Source organism: Zingiber officinale, chromosome 11A (assembly GCF_018446385.1).
Source record: "Zingiber officinale cultivar Zhangliang chromosome 11A, Zo_v1.1, whole genome shotgun sequence".
Lineage (NCBI taxonomy): Eukaryota > Viridiplantae > Streptophyta > Magnoliopsida > Zingiberales > Zingiberaceae > Zingiber > Zingiber officinale.
Genome location: NC_056006.1, coordinates 76,062,746 through 76,085,895, shown reverse-complemented (window position 1 = coordinate 76,085,895; position 23,150 = coordinate 76,062,746). Strand labels below are relative to the sequence as shown.

Below are 23,150 nucleotides of genomic sequence, written 5' to 3'. Positions count from 1 at the left end.
ATCATAGTCCCGGAGGATCTTGACGAACATATTATCTTCTACCCTCACTCCACGGGTATTCGGGAGTCGAGGGATTGAGTTAGAGCTTCAACTGGCCAACATGTTAGTTTTTTCATTATATTTTTTCCTGACTCCACTAGTATTTGGGAGTCAAGGGACCGAGACAAACCCTCAGTTGGTTGGCAAGACTTCTCAATCAGGTGCGTTACGAACTCTTCTCCCTTTTTACAGTCATAGGATCTGCTAAAGTTACCTGATAAAAGAGTAAGATCCTAGTCCCTTGATAAAAAACTAGGGCCCTAGATCTTTGATCGGACACTAGGGGCACAACTCCCGGATCAGACATTAGGGGCCCAGCTCCCCGATCAGACACTAGGAATATAGCTTCCCGATTAGTGACTCATCATACAACTTCCCGATCAGGATCTAGGAGTCTCACTCTTTGATTACAAGCTAGGGGCCTTACTCTCCGATCAGGGACTGGGGGCCTAGCTCCCCGATTAGGTATGGTATAGGTTTTGCACCCTTCACCATGGGGCTCTGCATCCGCTCACTGCTATAGGCTCTACACCCTTCACAATGGGGCTCTGCATCCTCTTGCTGCTATAAGCTCTGCACCCTTCACCATGGGGCTCTGCATCCTCTTGCTACTATAAGCTCTGCACCCTTCACCATGGGGCTCTGCATCCTCTTACTGCTACAGGCTTTGCATCCTTCACCATGGGGCTCTGCATCCTCTTATTGCTACAAGTTCTGCACCCTTCACCATGGGGCTCTATATCCTCTTACCGCTACAGGCTCTGCATCCTCTTACTGTTATAGGCACTACATTCCATTACTACTATATGCTCTACATCCTACACCTGTTTTGCATCCTCTTACGTCTACAGATCCTGCTTCCTTTACCCATGGTGCTCTGCTTCCTTCTACTGCTACGGACTCTGCTCCCTTATATTGTCATGGGCTTCGCTCCCTTTGACGGTCAGGGCTCAGATTATTATCTTCTCCTCTCGCTCCACAGGTATTTAGGAGTTGAGAGACCAAGATAGATCCTCGGTCGGTCGACACCACTTTGCGATCAGGTATGACAAAGGTTCTGCTCCCTCATATTACTATAGGCTCCGCTTCTACGGACTTCAGGGCTTAACCTCCCCCATTCAGGGTCGAGCGATCTTCACTAGTCTTGGACCAGCCAATCGGATCTCTTATCTCCCCCGTTCAGGGTCAAGCGGTCTTCACTGGTCTCGGACCAGCATATCGGATCTCTTATCTCCCCCGTTCAGGGTTTAGAGGTCTTCACTGGTCTCAGACCAGCCTATCGGATCATTTATCTCCCCCATTTGGGGTCGAACGATTTTCACTGGTCTCAGACCAGCCAATCGGATCCTTTATCTCCCCAGTTCAGGATCGAGCGGTCTTCACTGGTCTCGGACCAGCTTATCGGATCTCTTATCTCCACCGTTCGAGATTAAGCTATCGCCACCGGTCTCGAACCAGAGTATCGCCATTGGTCTCGGACCAAAGTATCGCCACCGGTCTTGGACCGGAGTATCACAACTGGTCTTGGACCATAGTATCGCCACCAGTCTTAGACCGGAATATTGTTGGGTGCTACTTGGAATTCCGTTCTGTTTCCTTGTCCAATAATTTGTACAAGAATAGAACTTTTCCTAGCAGCCCATGTGCTCTACAGAAGTTAAACTTGGATTAGAAATGAAACTTAACATTTTTAATCCAAGTTGTTCTTTAGAAGTTAAACTTAGATTGGAAACAAAACTTAACATTTTTACTCCAAGTTCAACTCATGTGTTCTTCAGAAGTTAAACCATATTACAGAAGTTGATTAAACATCTATTTCAAAGATTGACTTCCAGGTTAAACATGGTGAGGCACTCGGCCTTCTTAGGTATGGGATCATCCGCCACTTCCTAGATAAAGTCTTTCAAAGAAATTGAATATTTAAACTTCTTACAGTAACCTTAGGTTTAACTATAGAGACCACAATAGAAACACAAAATCAAAATACAAAATCGATAGCCTCTTGTGTTGGTATTTCAGGATCCATACAAAGAAAAACTAAACTAGTTTTGCTGCGGAATAAATTAACTAGTCATATCTTTCTTTGTATCTTAAAGACCTCTTGATCTTCTGCTGTATTCCTCTCCTCCTCTTGGATGTTGTGTGGGCGACGATCTACCAAGACGAAGACACCTGACCTTCTCATTCTTTTCCAATCTTTCGGCCACCAAAGAATACAAAGTGAAGAGGCCTCCTCCTCCTTCTTCTTCTTCTCCAAGCAACCGGTCACAAGGTGAAGGTCCTTCTCTAAGTGTCGCCAGCCCTTATGAAGAGTTAAGGGAAAAGAGGGAAGAGTCAACCACCAAGAGAATAAAAGAGAGAGGGCTTAGGTTGTGTTTAGAGAGCATCCCCTCCTCCTCTTTTATAATCTTTGCTAGCGGCTAATAAGGAAAGTTTTTAATAAAATTTCCTTTTATTTGCTATTGTAGATGGTTACAAAAAAGGAAAGATTTTAACAAAATTAAAATCTTTCTTTTAAACCATTGTAAATAACTATAAAAGGAAATATTATAACAAAATTTTGTTTTAAACAAAATCTTTCTTTTATTTTTATAATGGTTGGTTACAAAAAAAGGAAAGATTTTAACAAAATTAAAATCTCTCTTTTAACTATTGTAGATTCATTAAAAAAGGAAAGATTTTAACAAAATTAAAATCTCTCTTTTAACCATTGTAGATAACTACAAAAAAGGAATGATTTTAACAAAATTAAAATATCTCTTTCAACCATTGTAGATAACTACAAAAAAGGAATGATTTTAACAAAATTAAAATATCTCTTTCAACCATTGTAGATAACTACAAAAAAGGAAAGATTTTAACAAAATTAAAATCTCTCTTTTAATCCATTGTAGGAAGCTATAAAAGAAAAGATTTTAACAAAATTTTGTTTTCAACAAAACTTCATTTTCTCTTCTTGTATGGTCGGCCCCATGCTTGGGCACAAAGCATAGCTTGGCCGGCCCATATCTTGGGCACCAAGAGGGCTTGGTCGACCCCATGCTTTGGCACCAAGCAAGGATGTGGTCGGCCCCTCATTTGGGTAAGAAGGAAAATCAAAACGGATGAACACAAGGCTTTATAGAGGCTACAACAGAAACCGAGAGGAGGAATTGGTTTTGGCCTCCCGATGAGCTTGAGGTTCCTGTGTTCGACCCGAACACCCAACTCAAGTTCATCAATAATAACTCATACCACTAAAGAGTTATTATTGAACTACCATACCAATCCCATATTATATTATGGGCTCCTTCTTATCATGAGTGCATTAATCTCCCTGTGTTTAATATATCGAATGTCCATTAATTAAATGAGTTACTAACAACTCACTTAATTAATATCTAGCTCCAAGAGTAGTACCACTCAACTTCATTGGCATGTCGGACTAAGTCCACCTGCAAGGCTTACATGACAATCCTTATGAGCTCCTCAAGAGGACATCATCAACCTAGATAACTAGGACACAGTTTCCTTCTATAATCAACAACACACCATATAAATAATATTATTTCCTAACTTATCGGGCCTATTGATTTAACGAATAAATCCCACCCATTGATAAATTAAAGAAATAAATACTAAGTATATGTGCTTGTTATTATATCAGGATTAAGAGCACGCACATCTATAATAACAGAGATTATGTTCTTTTATACAGTCAGTATAAAAGGAACAACTTCAAATGGTCCTGCTCAATGCACACAGTGTACTAGTGTAATTTTATAGTCAAGACAAACTAATACCAAATTACACTACAACAATTCCAATGGTTTGTCCCAATCCATCTTGGTTGTGAGCTACTATTTATAATTTATAAGGAACTGATAACATAATCTTCTGTGTGACACCACACACCATGTTATCTACAATATAAATTAAATGGACAACTGTATTTTACTAAATATAGACATTAGACCAATGTGATTCTCATTTCAAAATAAATATTCATACAAAATGCTAGGCTTTTAGTATATATCCTAAAAATCTCCCACTTATACTAAAAGACTATGCTGCCATACACCTGATTTTCATCCCCTCAACATGTCCATCAAAAGCTCTCGCCGGAAGGGCCTTAGTGAAAGGATCTGCCATGTTATCTTCTGATGCAATCTTGGCGACAATAACTTCTCCTCGCTTTATGATGTCTTGTATCAGGTGGTACTTGCGCTCAATGTGTTTACTTGCCTTATGGGCTCATGGTTCCTTTGAGTTTGCTACCGCACCACTATTATCACAATAAATTGTGATAATTTTGGGCAAACCAAGAATCACATCTAAGTCCATCAAGAAATTTCTGAGCCATACAGCTTCTTTGACTGCCTCAGAAGCTGCCAGTTCGAAATGCATTTCTGCTTAACACTCCTCCATGTTATGGCTCCACCTCCCAAAGTAAACACATACCCTGAGGTTGACTTACTATTGTCCCTATCTGATTAGAAGTCCAAATCCATGTAACCCACAGGGAGCAAATCATCTGCCTGGTAAACTAGCATATAATCTCTAGTTCTTCTCAGGTATTTTAATATATGATTTACGGTAGTTCAATGTCCCTGTCCTGGATTACTTTGATATCTGCTAATCATGCCCACGACAAAATAGATATCCGATCTCGTACATATCATTGCATACATTAGGCTTCCTACAACCGTCATGTCCTCTATCTCCTTTAATGTCTTAGGAGACATCTCTTTAGATAAAGGTACTCCATGCTGAAAGGGTAGAAAACCTTTCTTGGAGTTTTGCATGCTAAAATGAGCTAGGATAGTATTGATGTACGAAGCTTGGGATAAGCATAACATCCTTTTCTTGCGATCCCTTATCACTTTGATCCAAAAAATATGTCCACATTCTCCCAAATCCTTCGTATCAAACTGCTTGGACAATCATACCCTTACGTCTAACAACACTTTGACATTGTTGCCAATGAGCAAAATATCATCTACGTATAGTATAAGAAATGCTACCACGTTTCCGTCACTCTTCTTGTATACACAAGACTCATCCGGACACTGAATGAATCCATAAGATTAGATCACTTCATTAAACCGGATGTTCCAAGATCTCGAAGCTTGCTTCAGTCCATAAATAGACCGATTGAGCTTACATACAAGATGCTCTTTGCCCTTCGCAATGAATCCCTCTTGTTGCTTCATATGGATGTTTTCTTCAAGACTTTCATTAAGGAAAGCTGTGTTGACATCCATTTACCAAATCTCATAATCCATATGAGCGGCAATAGATAAAAGAATCTGGATAGACTTAAGCATGGCTACCAGCGAAAAGGTTTCCTTATAATTGATTCCCTCTTTCTGAGTATACCCTTTTACAACAAGCCTTTCTTTGAAGGTTTCCACCTTCCTGTCTGTCCCTCTTTTTCTTTTGTAGATTGATTTACATCCAATGACTTTTACACCATTTGGTGATTCTACAAGCTCCCAGACCTAATTAGAATATATAGATTCTATTTCAGAGTTCATTGCACTTTGCCAAGATGCTGCATCTTTATCTTGGAATGCTTCGTTATATGTCCAAGGATCAAGTTCATATTTACCAGGGATCAAGTCCGAAGACTCTCCCAAAAACATGAATCTATCAGGTTGCCTGACAACCCTCTCACTACGACGAGGCATTACCTGTAATTGTGCATCATTTGTGACATGTGTTGCAGTTTCTTGTGGTATCTCATCTTGTACCGTTAGTACTAAAGTAGGCGTGTCTTCTCTTATTTCCTCAAGAACAATTTTACTCATGGGCTTGTAGTTCATTACATAGTTTTGTTCTAAAAATTGGGCATTGATGCTAACAATGACCTTTTAATCTTTAGGACTATAAAATAAACCACCTTTCGCTCCTTTAGGATAACCCACAAACAAGCAAACTTTGTTCGTGATTCCAACTTATCAATGTCTCCCTTCAGCACATGTGTTGGACTACCCCAAATCCGAATATGCTTCACACTAGGCTTACGCCCAATCCACAATTCTGTGGGAGTAGAGGGTACTGACTTAGAAGGTACCAAGTTCAGAATGTACACTGCCGTTTCCAGAGCATATCCCCAAAACGAATTTGGTAATTCTGAATAACTCATCATTGATCTAACCATTTCCATAAGAATCCTATTCCTTCGTTCTGCCACACCATTCTGTTGGGGTGTACCAGGTATAGACAGTTGAGATTGAATCTCAACCTCTGATAAGTAACTCCTAAACTCTCCTAAGAGGTACTCGCCACCACGATCAGACAGTAGTGTCTTGATACTTTTACCATGACATTTCTCCACATCAGCCTTGTACTCTTTGAACTTATCAAAGCACTCAGACTTATGGTGCATCAAGTAAATGTACCCGTATCTCGAATAGTCGTCTATAAAAGAGATAAAATATTCAAAACCACCTCTTGCCTGGATAGTCATAGGTCCACACAAATCAGAATGAACCAATTCCAACACATCTTTGGCTCTATACCCCTTGGCCTTAAAAGGTCTCTTGGTCATTTTTCCTTCCAAGCAAGATTCACAGGTTGGAAAGTCTTCCACCACCAATGAACCCAAAGGTCCATTGGCTATTATCCTTTGAATCCTACTCCAGTTAATATGACCAATCCTTAGATGTCAATGATATGTTTGGTTCATTTTCGAAGGTTGCTTTCTCTTATTAGAATTAGAAGATGTGTTTTAATTTCCATTTGTTGCATCATGGGAGTCATTGGATTAAGAGTGTATAAATTATCAACCAACGTAGCAGAACAGATAACCACTCTATTTTTCTTGACAACTACTTTGTTATCAAAAGAAACAGAATATCCATCTATAAATAGTTTAGAAACTGAAATCAAGTTCTTTCTAAAACTTGGTACATAAAGATAATTTCTCAAAATCAATATTTTATTCCTATCAAAGGATAAATAAACATCTCCCACTGCAATAGCCACCACTTTTATGGCATTGCCCATGTAGACGGTGATTTCCTCTTCATATAGTTGTCGGATTTCCTAGAACCCCTACAATGAATTGTAGACATGATCAGTGGCTCCTGTATCTATACACTAGGTATCGGTAGATAACACCGCTAAACATGTTTCAACAACTAATGAATAAGATACACATTTATTGTTCTCCCTTTTGCGAGGACAGTACAAGTTTTGTTTCCAATCAATGTAATTGGGACCAGTAAGTTTGTTTTCTTTCAATATAACAGCAAAAGGATTGAAAGTCATTTGAAATCCTAAGAATCACAAAATATTTGGTCAAAACTTTAGAATTTAAAATAATATTGATTCCTCAAACAATATCATTTAAATTCACCAACACCTCAAAACACCGTGAATTTTGTATGACACGATAGTGTGGACGTATACAAATTCAAACATTTATATGAGGGGGGTTTACCCATTAATTTTATTACCTTGTCAACCTAATTTTATGACAAATAAAATTAATAGTTGGTTTTTCTTCAGTCACACAAATAATAGCAGTGACTCCGATGGGGAGGATATTATTAAATGCACCTAAGTGTATACCATTACTTGATATTTAGTCCATTAAATAGGATTGTGCCCCTTTAGATGGAGAGGATCACACAAACCTAAATAATTTCCTATAATCATCCATAAAGGAAGTTTGATCTAGTGATTCACAAACAAACTCATCCAATGTGGAGGAAGACACTCAAAGCTAACGCACAAGTTTGAATGCATCACTTACAAACAAGTAATGGAGACCATGGAATTTAATTAAATAATTCCTCTCCCACTTAGTTATTTAAAACAAGGAATTTTAACATGCACACACACACTGCACATATAAACAGCATAAAAGACAATAAATATGAAAAATAATTTTTCAACTATTATGGCCTTATCCATAGCTGTCCTCCATATGTCGTTAACCCTAGCCGTCGCCCTAGGGTTTATGTCGTTGCGTCCTTCTTGCTTCCTTTTCCACTGTGTCTCTGGTCCCCAAGGTAGCACAACGCATAGCAAGGAGACGAGACGTAAAAATAAATTTTACATTTATCGATTCTATATTCTATGAAGGAATGTACATGTAATCTAGATCGAACAGAATATAAAATACTAAAACTAATATAGCTTCTGCTGTATTTAATAATTACAATCATGCACACACATAAAATGCCCTCGACATGCCCGAGGGTCCAATCACACACAAACACAATAGGGCTATAATAGTTGGAACTAGAATGTCTGCAACCACAGAGTTAAACTATTTGCACAAACTACTATTATCCTGCCTAAATTTATGTATAACCCGTGCATAATTTAACTGAAAATCAAACATACAGAGGCAAAAAACTCGCTCTGATACCAATTGTTGGGTGCTACTTAGAATTCCGTTCTGTTTCCCTTGTTCAAAAATTTGTATAAGAACAGAACTTTTCCTAGCAACCCATGTGCTCTACAGAAGTTAAACTTAGATTGCAAACGAAACTTAACATTTTTAATCCAAGTTGTTCTTTAGAAGTTAAACTTGGATTAGAAACGAAACTTAATATTTTTACTCCAAGTTCAACCCATGTGTTCTTCAGAAGTTAAACCATATTACAGAAGTTGATTAAACATCTATTTCAAAGATTGGCTTCCAGGTTAAACATGGCGAGACACTCGGCCTTCTTAGGTATGGGATCATCCACGACTTCCTAGACAAAGCCTTTTAAAAAAATTGAATATTTAAACTTCTTACAGTAACCTTAGGTTTAACTATAGAGACCACAATAGAAACATAAAATCAAAACACAAAATCGATAGCCTCTTGTGTTGGTATTTCAGGATCCATATAAAGAAAAACTAAACTAGTTTCACCGCGGAATAAATTAACTAGTTATACCTTTCTTTGTATCTAAAAAACCTCTTGATCTTCTGTTGTATTCCTCTCCTCCTCTTGGACGTCGTGTGGGCGACGATCTACCAAGATGAAGACAGCCGACTTTCTCCTTCTTTTCCAAGCTTCCGGCCACCAAAGAATACAAAGTGAAGAGGCCTCCTTCTTCTTCTTCTTCTCCTCCAAGCAACCAGCCACAAGGTGAAGGTCCTTCTCTAAGTGCCACCGGCCCTTATGAAGAGGAAAGGGAAAAGAGTGAAGAGTCGGCCACCAAGAGAATAAAAGAGAGAGGGCTTAGGTTGTATTTAGAGAGCATCCCCTCCTCCTCTTTTATAATCTTTGCTAGCTGCTAATAAGGAAAGTTTTTAATAAAATTTCCTTTTATTTGCTATTGTAGATGGTTACAAAAAGGAAAGATTTTAACAAAATTAAAATCTCTCTTTTAAACCATTGTAAATAGCTATAAAAGGAAAGATTATAACAAAATTTTATTTTAAACAAAATCTTCCTTTTATTCCTATAATGGTTGGTTACAAAAAAGGAAAGATTTTAACAAAATTAAAATATCTCTTTTAACCATTGTAGATAACTACAAAAAAGGAAAGATTTTAACAAAATTAAAATCTCTCTTTTAACTGTTGTAGATAACTACAAAAAAGGAAAGATTTTAACAAAATTAAAATATCTCTTTTAATCCATTGTAGAAAGCTATAAAAGAAAAGATTTTAATAAAATTTTATTTTCAACAAAACTTCATTTTTGTAACACCCCACCCTCCTCACTACTAGTCTGTGAGGGTGGAGCACTACTGGACTACTAACTTAACATAATTAGAGTTATTCACATGTAAATATCAATACATAAAACTCTCTAAATATGCAATTAGTGACAGCGGAAAACTTAAACAACTCATCCTATCATATTCACAAGCATATGTTCACAACTAACACTACGTATCAATCTGAACATGCTAAACACATATCTATTAATCTGAACATACATGCAATAATACTACAACTCAAATAAATAGAACTAATGTGCACCATAAAAGAATTCTAAAACATAAATATTCAATAAGCAAATCTAACATCAAAAGAAAAATAATTCTAACATTCTGAATACAAAATCTTAATAAATTTGTAAACTAAGTCCCAAGGCTTCTATAGTTCAAACATCACACATCCATCTGCACCTCCTTGTCGCCTTCCTTCGCTATAGCTTTTCCTTTTCTTTATCTGCAGTAAGAGGAAATGCAACTATAAGCAAAATTACTTAGTAAGCGCTATCTAACTCACAAAACTCAAATATGCATGTGAATATACTAAAATCTAAAAACTGAATGCTCAAAAGAAGATATTACTTATGCTCATCTAATAGCAAAAGAAATTAAGCATACTGAAATGCTAAACATGTAAAACAAATCTAAACTACATGCTAGCATAGAAGAAAACTGTACTTGCTGATTTTTAAAATTATAAGAAACTTATTTCACTTGTTCAAAACTTATAGTTATATACTTCAAAATAATAATCAATTCTTTATTAGGCCCAGGCGTAGTACCAAAGCGCGCTCCCTAATAGAGACTGAGGTAGCAAGTCACCAATCTTACGAGGGTAAAGACCTTGGTCTTACCAGGGCCGAGACCTCGGAAACAGACACCTGGATTTGTTTAACGACAACCTCGGAAGTCGGATACTAGCCTTTTCAAATAAAATACTTGTTACTTGTGTATACTTCTAATAAAAGATTGCCTCGACAATCAAACAGTAAGCTAAACTGTATAGCAGCTCCAAAGGGTTGTTCATGCTTAGTTATTCAACACAAAACTAAATCTATTTTTAAGGTCACAAGCAACTTATGTAGGGTTCGGATTATAAAATCTATGTAAAACCTATGAAAAACTTATACCTTTAAAGAGCAATAGAGATCTTTAAGCATGTTACAACATGATCTAAACTGGAATACTAAACCATAAGCTCAAGCCGAAAATTAAATCTTTTTCCTGTTCAGTACCACAGCAAGGAAACAAAAGAAACCAATATACTACACAACCATTCCTCATACCCTGTGCCACGGCAATGAAGAAAAAGGGAAACAAATTGCTACTACAATTATTCCTCACACCCTGTGTCGGCAGTGAAACAAAAAGGAAACAAATTGGCAAAAGGAAACAAAATAAATACCATTCCTCATGCTCAGATTTAACAAACGAAATTCTGAAATTGAAACTACACAACACAACTAATGGATCAAAACCGCAATCCGAAACCTTCCAGAACTAGCTATCCATGCTATTTTAAATCCCTTCTCATCTTCTTAAAAACTCACGGCAGAAAAACTTCTAAATAAACCATCTTCCTGATTAGTGCCACAGTAAGCAAGCAAAAGAAACCGAAGTGCTACTAATAAGGAAAAATTGTCACTGGAAACCTAAAATCGAAATTGTTCTTCATGCTCATTGCCTAGAACAACAAAAATCTGAATTCCAGCTACAAAGCCTGAGGTAAACAACCCACATACTTGAACTTTACCATTCATGATCCTTCTTTGAAACCCACGGCAGCAACCCATAACAAAAACTTCCACGGCATGATTTGAAAACAAAAACAAGAAACTAACATGAATCCGAAACTACTCTACTGCAGGTGAGGAAGCACTTACCTTGCTTCTTGGACTCACAACCGAACAAGAAGGCTTCTAGGGTTTTCGGAGGAGCTTGAGTTTTGCAGATCTTCGACCCCTTCTTCATGCCCACCTATTCTCCTTGACGAGAGGATCACAACCGTGTGAAGAACCCACGGATTTAGCCCCTCGCCGGCCGCCGGAGATGAAGCCCTAATCCCGGCTTCATTTTCACCCGAGCAGAGACGCCGCGCATGACAGAGAAGAGGAGAGGAGAAAGGTTAGGTCACGACAACTAATCCCTAAGTTCTCCCTTTATAACTCAAGTATTCTGTTACCAACTATTGCTTAAATAAATTTCACTATCTCTTTTATCAGCACGGCCCGCTTGGGCGCTTGGCCATCGCGCTTCGTTTTATACTTAATATTTTCTGTTTTCTATTACTGCTTAAGTTTATTTCGCTATATATTTAATCAGCACAGCCCTGCTGGGTTCCTGGTCATCTGAGACAACTTAAGGCTTTGCTTAACCGGAGGTCTCCGGTTTGAACCTCGGCTCAACCTCTTTATTTTTGCAACTTGTTTCTTTTGGTAAAAATACCAAATGAACTCCAAAAATTACATAAAAATACTCTAAAATTTCTAAAAATCTCTAGAATATTTCTAAAGCATTTCTAAATATTTTTAATTACTATTAGGACTCAGAATGAGGAAATTTGGGTTGTTACAATTTTCTCTTCCTGTATGGTCGGCCCCATGCTTGGGCACCAAGCATGGCTTGGCCGGCCCACATCTTGGGCACTGATGAGCGAATCTGTCACACCCGCAAATCAAATTAACAATTTATATTCATTAAACCCCTTAACTACATAATGATGTTGTAATAACAAGCCCAGGATCGAATCTCTCGAGGAATTAACAGTAGGATGATAATCTTAGGATCGTATGCTATTCCTATTTTTAGGGTTTTAATATATAAATGGGGGTTTTAGTTTTGAATCTAAATCTAACAAATGAAAAGTACAGCAAATAAAAAACTAATGTAATGCATAAATGAAATCTACCTATGTGCCAATAATCAATCAACAACGCATTGTTACATTACGTTATGATTAACCATCAACACACTTTAACTAAAAATGAAATAACAAGACACAATTTAATCTAATCTTAAGCATAGAATAAAATAACAAGACATAAGATAAATCTGATCTAAAGCACCAATTTAAACCCTAAATTAAAACTTAACAACCTAACAATTAATCAAGCATCAAACAAGAATTACACTAAATGGCATCAATGAAATCTTATCTACTTAACACAAATTAAACTTCAACAAAATTAAGAAGTGCTGGATTACTGAATGAGAACATAACAAACATAGAAGAAATCTATTCTAGAATTAAAGAAATGCAAGAAACAAAGATAACAATCTCCTCATCCAAACCACACTACACAGCAACTTCTCCTTGCTGTCACACAAGGAAGCTTGGTGAAACCTCACTTTAGCAATCGAAGAAGAAGATCTCAACAACTAAACTCAGTTCGATCTCACCATAAATCGCGCAAAGAAAACCTCTTCGCGAAGTTGTGAAGAACAAACTGCCACATCCATTCCAAATCTGCAATTCTGACACTCTGTGGTTCTGATATGATGAGGCACTGTTGGAGAATGGAAAGTCTTCGGAAGGGATCTAGAGCCACCGGAAGAACGCCGCCGATGACACTGTTGTGGGCGAAATCGCTGAAACGGAGGAACGCCTCTGTTCAATGGCGAAAATAGAGCATACAGAATCGATTGTCACCGCAGGAACGCCTTTAAGCGAGATCGGATGGATGGAATTGATCGCCAATCACTGGGAACCTCGTCGCCGATGAAATCAGCCGGAAGATAGATCTCGAAGTGGAGAAGGGGCGCGCGATGAAGAAGATGTCGCGGATGAACAGTAGCGCAAGCCACTGTTCATCCGCGAAATCTGGGTTTTTATACCAGATTTTGAACCGGACCTTGAATTGGGTTTAGGTTTGGTTTAGTGGGGAATTTAGGGTTTTAGTGAGGTGGATTTGGCTTGGGTTAAGATCCTTGGAATGGGTTGAATTGAGTAGGACTTGAGCTTCTCCATTTGTTGTATGAACCAAGCTTGTTGGCCTTAATCACATGCCAATTGGAGTCAATTTAAGTGCCCTACAAAACAAGAATTAAATCGTAAGAAAATATCATGAATTAGAAGAGAAATGTCCTTAAGCTCAAAACAATCATCCACATACAAATATGATAAAAATTATATATTAACACATGCAATTAAATCCAATAAACCCAATATCAACCCAAAAGAATATGCCAAATAAATGAGTTATCAAATCCCTCACACTTATTCTTGCACGTTTCGTGCAAATGAACAAAACTAAAGAAACACCTAAAGTTGTACCCCCTAACAATTCTCATTCGTGTTTAGAAAATAATAAAAGAAAATTAACTAGGACTGCCAAGTTCCAACAACTCAAGCATTCATGGACTCAATTCTTACCTTAGTTAACACCCTAATGACTTCAACCCATCATGAATAAACTGAGAATGATATCAATAAACTAATCCTCACAAGAAAAGTTTTGGTGGCTCTCAATCTAATCTCAAATGTAACCAATAGTGGAGATCATTCAAGCTACTTGTGTTTCATGCACTACCATAAGCTTGATTATCTTTTACTCTTCACCACTATCCAAAGCATTAGAATACACAATTATGAAGGTTTATAATGATTAAATAAAAAACATGGATTAAATGACATCAAAGTATAAATGTTAAGGCAAGAAAAAGAAGAAGATATGATTCGAAACATAGTGGAAGATATGAATACAAAAGAGTGCTATATAGATGAATTTCCAGCCATACTTCCCTCTTTCCTCTTCTTTCTGAATTTACTTTCCAATGCACAATAATTATTCCCAAATTTTCAGCTTCTTTTCAGTTCATACCAGTTGGATAAATCTCAAAAACTCAAAAAGTGAAGCTAATTTTTCACGTAATGTTTCAAAATCTGAATGATGATGTATTTCAATTTGCATCTTGAAGATTTGAGCCTAAGTTAAGGTTTCATTTAGCAGTTAACTGAATGAAACTTTATTCACTTTATTTTGAATCAGATTCACTCTTATATTCGGCACAAAATTCTGCACAATGTAAGCTTACAGCAGGATTACATCTCTTCTCATACTCAATCAGCCTTCCTTCCTTCCTTCTACATTTTTTTTCAACTATTTCCATTTTATCAGTAACACAAGGAAATGTATCCCCTTCTAATTTTCAACTAATCTTTCTCATGTAGGCATAATTGAAGCCAACATTTTCATCTCAGAAACTGTAACAGATTAAAGCATTTCAGTTCTAAAGCACCTGCAAATTACAGCATTCTGTGATTTCTGTTCAACTTCAGAATCTGAATGATTGTGAATCCAAGCCTTGATTTAACATTCAAGAATTATCAGCTTGGATTCAGCTCCCTTTTGATCAGTACATCAGTTTGCATTTTAAAACAAAACAGTGAGCAGTTTCTAGATCTCAGCATTTTAGCTTGATTAACAGTTTGTTCTTCACTTTCCTTGAATCAACTTGACATTTGTGCTCCCTAATATTAGAACATCAAACCCTTATGTGCTCCTTCATTTTCTTTTGTAGAATTCCTAGACTCAAAGATCAAGGATTCCATCTCAGATTTGAAACTCATCAGATTCTGGAACTCTGAAATTTTTGAACATTAATTCAAATTCTGATCTCTTTATTCCTGACCAATCTTCAACATTAAATCACTATAGATCATCTCATTTAACACTCAATCAATAATAGCTTGAATTTAATTTATTTCGAATCAGAGATCAATTCAAAAGAATGGCACAAATTCTATAAGTGAACAAATTTCAACAATTTCTCAGTTTTACTTGGTGTTTTCAACTTCAAATAGAGCTCATTATCTTTTCTTCATTTGCAATTAGTTCTCCTCCTTAAGTTAGCTGAAAATAATCATTTTGTGTGATTTCAAACTCAAACAACAACTTTGATTGCCATCACAACAGACTTTCTAATTATCACAACAACAATTCAGTTTCAGCATCTAACATGGTTTCAAGTTAATCCTTTTTGTTTTCTGTACTTGAATTGCTTTTGTTGTCTCATTGTGCATTCAATTAATGAAACAATTTGGACCATATATCCCCTACACTTAAATCTTTGGTCATCTCGAGCAATGGAACTCAACAAGATCGTTCCAAGTTGATACAACAGTTCCAGAATTAATCTAGTTTGTTTTCTACAGCATCATTTTGTTTTCAGCAACTTTATAATTTCAGAATTTCAAACTTCCTTTCCTCTAATCAAGCCATAATCTTTAATTCTCATTTAGCTTCCAGTAAATGCAAGCTTGAATTCCTTTGCTTCCTGATCAGATAGCTCAAACTGTACAACCACCAACATTTCAAAAACTGCAACACCTTTTGGCTTGACTTCCATTTAATTGTCATTAATACTTCATATCTACATATCAGCAGCCCTCTACTAGCCTAATATATCAAATCAATTTTGAATCTGGTTCCAAAATGTTCAAATATCCAACTGATCCATATTACTTCTTTTGCAGAGGAACTTCACTCATTCTTTCACAGATTTGAGGTTACAAAACAGACTTGATACACAACAGTCCTTCAAGTTTAGTTCTTCCATGCATTCCCTTGCCTTATAAATTCCAAATTTCACAACAGCATCCCCTTGTTAGTTAACTGATCAAAGTGGATCTAGCACTAACATGGATTCAATGATGACATCTATACTTCCATGATTTCCTAAACTTCATATGTATCTCAAGTGATTAAGCAAATTAGTTCTAGCAAAACAACATTTTCTAGATTGCAGACTTCATCAAACAAATTCAGCAGACACTGAATGAATTAATTCAGATTCAACATAAAAGCACTACTACATTTCAGAAATCCAAAATCAAATGAATATAAACACAGTAGGCTTCATCACAACAACAAATCAGTTTCAGCATTCAGACTTGATAGTATCAGAATTCACATCAGCAGTAGCAATTCAGAACTAAATTCATGAAAATCTGGATACCCACATTTGCATTTACTACAACATAGTGTCATCCATATAAGAAAGACCTTTACTAATATTTAATTACTACAAAACCTCTGGTCAAAGGTTTAATGATCACTTAAACTTTTTCAGATTCACAACAACATCTAGTCTGGATTTCTGCATCAACTCTTTTCAGTTTCACTTATCAGATCTTCTTGGTTAGTTAACTAATGATCTTATTTGTGATGTTCAGAAAACAATCAACTTTAATTCCATCACAACAAATTCTTCTTTAATGCAATCTGTCCTTCTGTTTTTACCATGAATGAACCTGTCATCTCTTCCCAAGATTCTACTAATCCATCCCCTTAAATAAGTCTTTATTGATTCTCTTAGAATGCTGAATTTAAAAGATCAAGGATTACTTATATTCCATCTCAAATTGAAATTCTTAAAAACTGAAATTCTAGATTCTGGAATCAGTTTCAATTCTGGTCTCACTGATTTAGTGTTGCTCCTGACTTTTGATTCACACTTAATACACAACTCCTGCACTTCCATATTTTCAGCTTCATAATTCTAGATTCCATAATTCTAATTCTGCTAACAATCAGTCCCCATAACAATTTTGAAGATGAGTATAGTTTATGTCCTGCATTACAACTAACTCAAAACTCGGATCCACAGGTTACTTTCAGGAAATCAAATCCAACAAATCTATATAAATTTGAAACTGCCTAATAGTTGCTAAAATTCAAGGCATCAGATTCAGATTGACTGTTCAAGAAATTATTATAACAGCTGATATAAACTTCATTCTTCACTTTCTCTACTTCAATTTAAGTTCTTGAACCAGCCAGGCAATTTCAAATCCCTATAACAATAGCAATATCCGAAATTCGTTAGCATTAGCATTCCACATTTTCAGCATTTAGATTTCAATTCTGTTGTACACAGAATTCAAACCTGAAAAGTATCAATTCCTGAATTTCTAAACAATTTCAGATTGCTTCAAAAGGATACAACTCAGGGATTGATTCTATTTAGCACTCCAATAACCAAAGTTTGAATTCAACTCCATGATTCTTCAAAACAATTTAAACCCCTTTGTCACAAGAAAACACTTCCTTGCTTTTTGGTTAGTGGAAGTTGGCTTCACTTTGTAATTTGAAACCCCCACAAAACTGATACCACTTGAATTCCGAATCCTGATCCATCATGATCAAATTCCAGTAGCCACAAATGTTCACTGTCTCCCACAGTTTTCTTGCTTCAGTTTCAGTAATTCACAATTTCTGAATTCCCTCTTCTCTTGTTCCTTATTTGAGCAATTCAAATCCTTTGCTATTAAAATATAAAGTTTGAAGAAATCATGGAAATACTTGTCTACCATTTGTTCTGCACCCAACAGAGCTTCATTTGTCCCTTTCTCTAATTAAAATTTTACTCTTGAATCTTGATACAACTTTGATACAAACTTTTCACAACCCACTATATTTTCACAAGAGTTTCAGATTTTAGATTGAGCTTCATTTAATTTCCTTAATATTCTCAAATATCTTCTTTAACATATGTCTCTTAACATTTTATATGTGATTAGCTTCTGAATTCCATACGGTAGCAATGTGCAACTCAACTCTAACAGTCTTCCATATCTGTTTTAGCTTCTTCCATTCCTTCATTTCTTACTGCTGCATTGTCCCAAGAACTTGAACTCAGTATTCTACCAATATCCTGCTATGAAATTTCCAAGAAAACATCCTTCCTTAATCTCCTTTCTGCACTTAGAAGTCGTCTTTCAAAAATTAATTCCAACAACCACTTCTATTCTCTGTTTTTCACATGGATTTCAACATTCTTCACCACATCAGTAGTGAACACCGAGCATGGAACTGATCTCTACACTAAATGAATTCCAAATCAATTTCAGAATTCATGTTTTAATCACAAAACAAAACTGCATTCTAATTCTGATATTCAGTTTCAATAGTGATGATTCAAGGATATCTCATTGTAATTCATGAAGGGTCTAGCTTAGAAGAGATCCAACTGCAAACATCAGTTAACATTAAACTGATAAAACTTAATTTCAATTTGTATTGATTAGATCACAACAACTACACTCACTGTTTCAGCAACTTCAGAATTTCTTCTTTTCAACAATGTCTATTTCAGCAATCAAAATTCTGTCCAATCCAAGTTTTCAAAAAACATGGAATGAAAAGAACCCCATTTGTTACTGAAAATACAAGATCTTTACTTGAGTTCCTAAATGATTTGATAGATGCCCATCCAACAAATTTAATAAAGAATAATGCTCAAGCAAAGACTTCATTTAGCACTACAATAGTCAGAGCTTGAATTTTAAATCTTGCTACTCAAAAACAGCATCATCAATGGCACTAATTTCTCTTACTAAAACAATCCTGATTTCCACAATTTGAGCTGATTTCTTATATCTTTTGCTTAAGCCTTCTTCATTTCACTTCAAATAATCAAAAGATTGTTTCATAAAATTTATATTCGTTTAATGAAGAGTTCCCTTGCATAGAATAGAGGACCATTCAGCCTTAAATAGCCACAAAATTCTCTGAAATCAGAATTCAAAAATTTGAACCATTGCACTTCCAAAATTCCATCTGAATTGTAATGTGTGCCATTAAAGACCCCAAGGTTAGGATTCAATCTCAACTCAATCATGTAGCATTTATTCTCTTCAAATTACTCCAATAACACCAAGAACACAATATTCAACTTCAGTAATCACTCATCAAAAACTGAAATGAATCTTATCATTAGAAATGTTAATCCAAAGATATCCTCTTCCCTCACACTCAAAATTTATCCATCTTGGCTAAATAATTCATCAAATAACAAACAAAGTATCCACATCCAAGAGATTAAGAAATGAGAAAAGATAAAATGATATGATGATTCAAAAGAAAACAAACAAGAAATTGTGTGGAAGATTAGAGAATTAGATTAACCTTTATAAGAATGATTCAATGTATGGTATTGTGGTTTTGAAAGAATCAAAGGAAGTTCTAGAGTAACAATCACACAAATGCATAACACAAATTAAGCTTAATCCTCACTAGTTATTCAAATTATCATCTCAATTTATCAATTAAGAATCCATCACTAAGTAGCAACCTCATGTAATCCAAGAATCCAATCATGACAATGAATTCCAAAACTTCACAATCAAATTTAACTAGCTTTCAAAATTTCTCTAAAATGATATAAAGAAATGTAAGGGGTACATTTTATTTCTGAAAACCAAAAAGACTATTTAAAACCCAACCAAAATGACTCAAAAACTAACAAGATTGCCAAAGTAAACCAAGATATTATTCATGCATCAAAGTAAAGGAATGATATCTATAATGACCAATAAAAGGTGAAATGAATCAAACTCCCCTGAATTTCTGGTGGTCAAATACGGTTCAGTAACAGAAGCCAATGCGGAAGTGGAATACACTTAATGGAAACGAGCACCTTCCTCATGTTATCATTATCGTCAAGTTCAGCTCTCTCAATCAACAAAGCCTCAAATGGATCCATGGTTACTGTATACATATCTTGGTCTCACCTGAAACAATGAAACAAACAAAATCACTAGACACGGAAAATGTTAAGAGACTACTAGTGTACATATCTTACACTACAACCATTCCAATGGTTTGTCCCAATCCATCTTGATTGTGAGCTACTATTTATAATTTATAAGGAACTAATAACATGATCTTCTGTGTGACACCACACACCATGTTATCTACAATATAAATTAAATGGACAACTGCATTTTACTAAATGCAAATATTTGACCAATGTGATTCTCATTTCAAAATAAATGTTCATACAAAAAAGCTAGGCTTTTAGTATACATCCTAACAAATATCACCAAAGACCTCCCGGTCGGGCTCCAGACTCTCGCCCTAGTGCGAGTTATAAGAGAGCTTGCTCTCGCGACCAATGATCTCCGTTCGGCCTGCGGCTGCCTGACCAGTAGTTATAAGTAACGCCTCGCGACCAATCGATCTCCCGCTTCGACCAATGCGCACACGCCCCAAGCGAGTTATAAGTGAGCATGCTATCACGCCTCTAGACTCTCGCCCTAGCGAGAGTTATAAGTGAGAATGCTCTCACGACTAATGGCCTCCCGGTTAGGCTCTCACGCTTAACTACTAGTTGGTCAGGTTACTCCCTAGTTAGGGACTCACCTCACTTGTCGCTCTGCCCAACGCTCATCACACTCGCTCCACTTGCCGCTCTGCCCGGCACTCATCGTTCGCGACTCACTTATCGCTCTGCCCAACACTCACCATTCGCATCTTAATCACCCCTCTGTTCGGCACTCACCGCTCTTGCCTCACTTGCCGCTTTGCCCGGAACTCGTTCCTCGCGTCTCACTCATTACTTTGCCCCATATTTGCTGCTCAATCGATACCCGCTTTCCTCCTTGCTTGGCATTCGCATAATCGTCTGATTGTTCTGCTCCCGTTCACACTCCATTAATAGGCTCTGCTCACGTTCGCGTCCAATCCACAAGCTTTGCTCTTGGTCACTTTCAGTCTCTCAGGATCCGCGCCTGACTCGGCTCACAGAGCCTTTGCTCCCATTCACGCTCGATCCACAGGCTCTACTCCCATTCTCATTTGGTCTCAAGCTCCGTGTCCATCTGGTGCATAGGCTTCGCGCCCACTCGGCATTCTTTCGATCACCCGGTTGGCCTTCTCTTAATCGACCGATCAGTATGGCTTGGCTATCTACTCGGTTGTTCACTTTGTACTGGTCGGCATTTTTCTCGATCACGCTCACAGCTTTGCACGGCCATCATTCTCTCGATTACCCAGTCGAGATTTTTATATTGCCAGGTCGGCATTATTCGATTACCTGGTTGAGATTTACTGTCGCTCGGTTGACATTTTCTCGACCACGCGTTTAATACCGCTCGCCCATCGTCTTTCGACCCACTCAGCATTTTTCGATTGTCAGGTCAACATTTTTCAATTGTCAGGTCGGCATTATTCGAATGCCCGGTTGCGATTTACTATTGCTCGGTCGACATTTTCTCGGTCACGCATTTGATATCACTCGCCCATCATCTTTCGACCCGCTCAGCATTTTTTTATTACCAAGTTAGCATTTTTTTGATTACTAGGTCAGCATTTTTCGATTGCCAAGCTAGAATTTTTTGATTGCCAGGTTGGCATTATTTGATTATCCTATCACGATTTACCGTCAACATTCTCATGGTTTATTGTTGCTCGATCGACATTTGCTCGATCGCGCGCTTGACATCGCTCGCCCATTCTCATTTCGCCCGATCAACATTATCTTTATTTCCTGGTCGGCATTTTCTCGGTCGCGCGCTCGACATCGCTTGCTCATTCTTATTCCGCCCAATTGACATTCTCTCTATTGCTCGGTTGACATTTTTCGATCGCCCGGTCGTGATTTATTGTCGCCCAATCGCTCTGGTCTGTTGGTGCGGGAAGCATCCGACGATCGAACCTGAGTTTCGATAATGACAAAGGATGTAACGACCACCCTTCTTACTACTACTACTACTCTCTAAGAGTGACCGTTACTTATCTACTAACTCTACTTAACCGGTTTATTAAAAATCTCTAGGAAAACCCTACCGAAAAATTTCGACAGAGTCTCCCCTGTATCGGTGACCATTTCCCATAATACAAACAAATAATAAACCATCAGCCACATGCGGCTGGTATAAATACTTCACAACCACGCAGTAATAATATCACAATAACTAAAAGGAAACTATTCTAGCAATAGTAAACAAATAGAACTCCAACGATAAGATATACCAAACTACAAGTGCGGAATAGACTCAATTACAATCTAGCATTAAAAGAGAACTAAAATAACTAAAGAAAAGTCTTGGCAATTTGCTACTAGCTCATGATCTCCATGTCCATATCATCCACATCACACACCTCCCACCACCACCTTGTCTTTGCTAAATCTTTTCCTTTCCTTTATCTGCAGGAGGAATGCAATTATAAGCATAAAGCTTAGTGATCTCTCAAAAACTCGATATGCATGTATATAAATAAAACATGCTAAAACTAAATGCTAACATATAAAACTACTCATGCTCATATATAGCAAAGGAATCATGCTAACTGAGATACTAAACATTTGTAGTTCATCATGCTCATAAACCAATAAAAGAAGCATACTAAACATGTAAAGCTACTAAACATGTAAAACTAAACATGCTGAATAATCTAGTAGCAAGAAACAAATAAAACTATTACTGCATGCTTCAAATAACAAGAAACTAAACTTTCTAATTCTAAACATATTTGAAGCTTGTTTCATTTGTTTCAAAACTTATACTTTAATACTTCAAAATAATAATAAACTTCTTTTGGGCCGGCATTGTACCACTTAGCGCGCATTCTTAATAAGAATCGAGGTAGCTAATCCAAACTACTAAGATACTTCTAGGCCTTGTGCCTAGGGGCAACTTGGAGCCCATCCCTTGGACCTTGTGTCCGGTACATG

At 36.9% G+C, this 23,150-nt stretch overlaps 1 long non-coding RNA gene across 1 annotated transcript; it reads right to left on the bottom strand.

The window, feature by feature from the left end:
• Nucleotides 1-12,867: 12,867 nt before the first annotated feature.
• On the bottom strand, nt 12,868-20,386 carry LOC122031129. Its single transcript, XR_006125751.1, has 2 exons — nt 20,112-20,386; nt 12,868-13,721 (listed from the first exon to the last, which is right to left on the bottom strand). It is a non-coding gene; the product is annotated as an uncharacterized LOC122031129 (long non-coding RNA).
• Between the last annotated feature and the right edge of the window lie 2,764 nt (nt 20,387-23,150).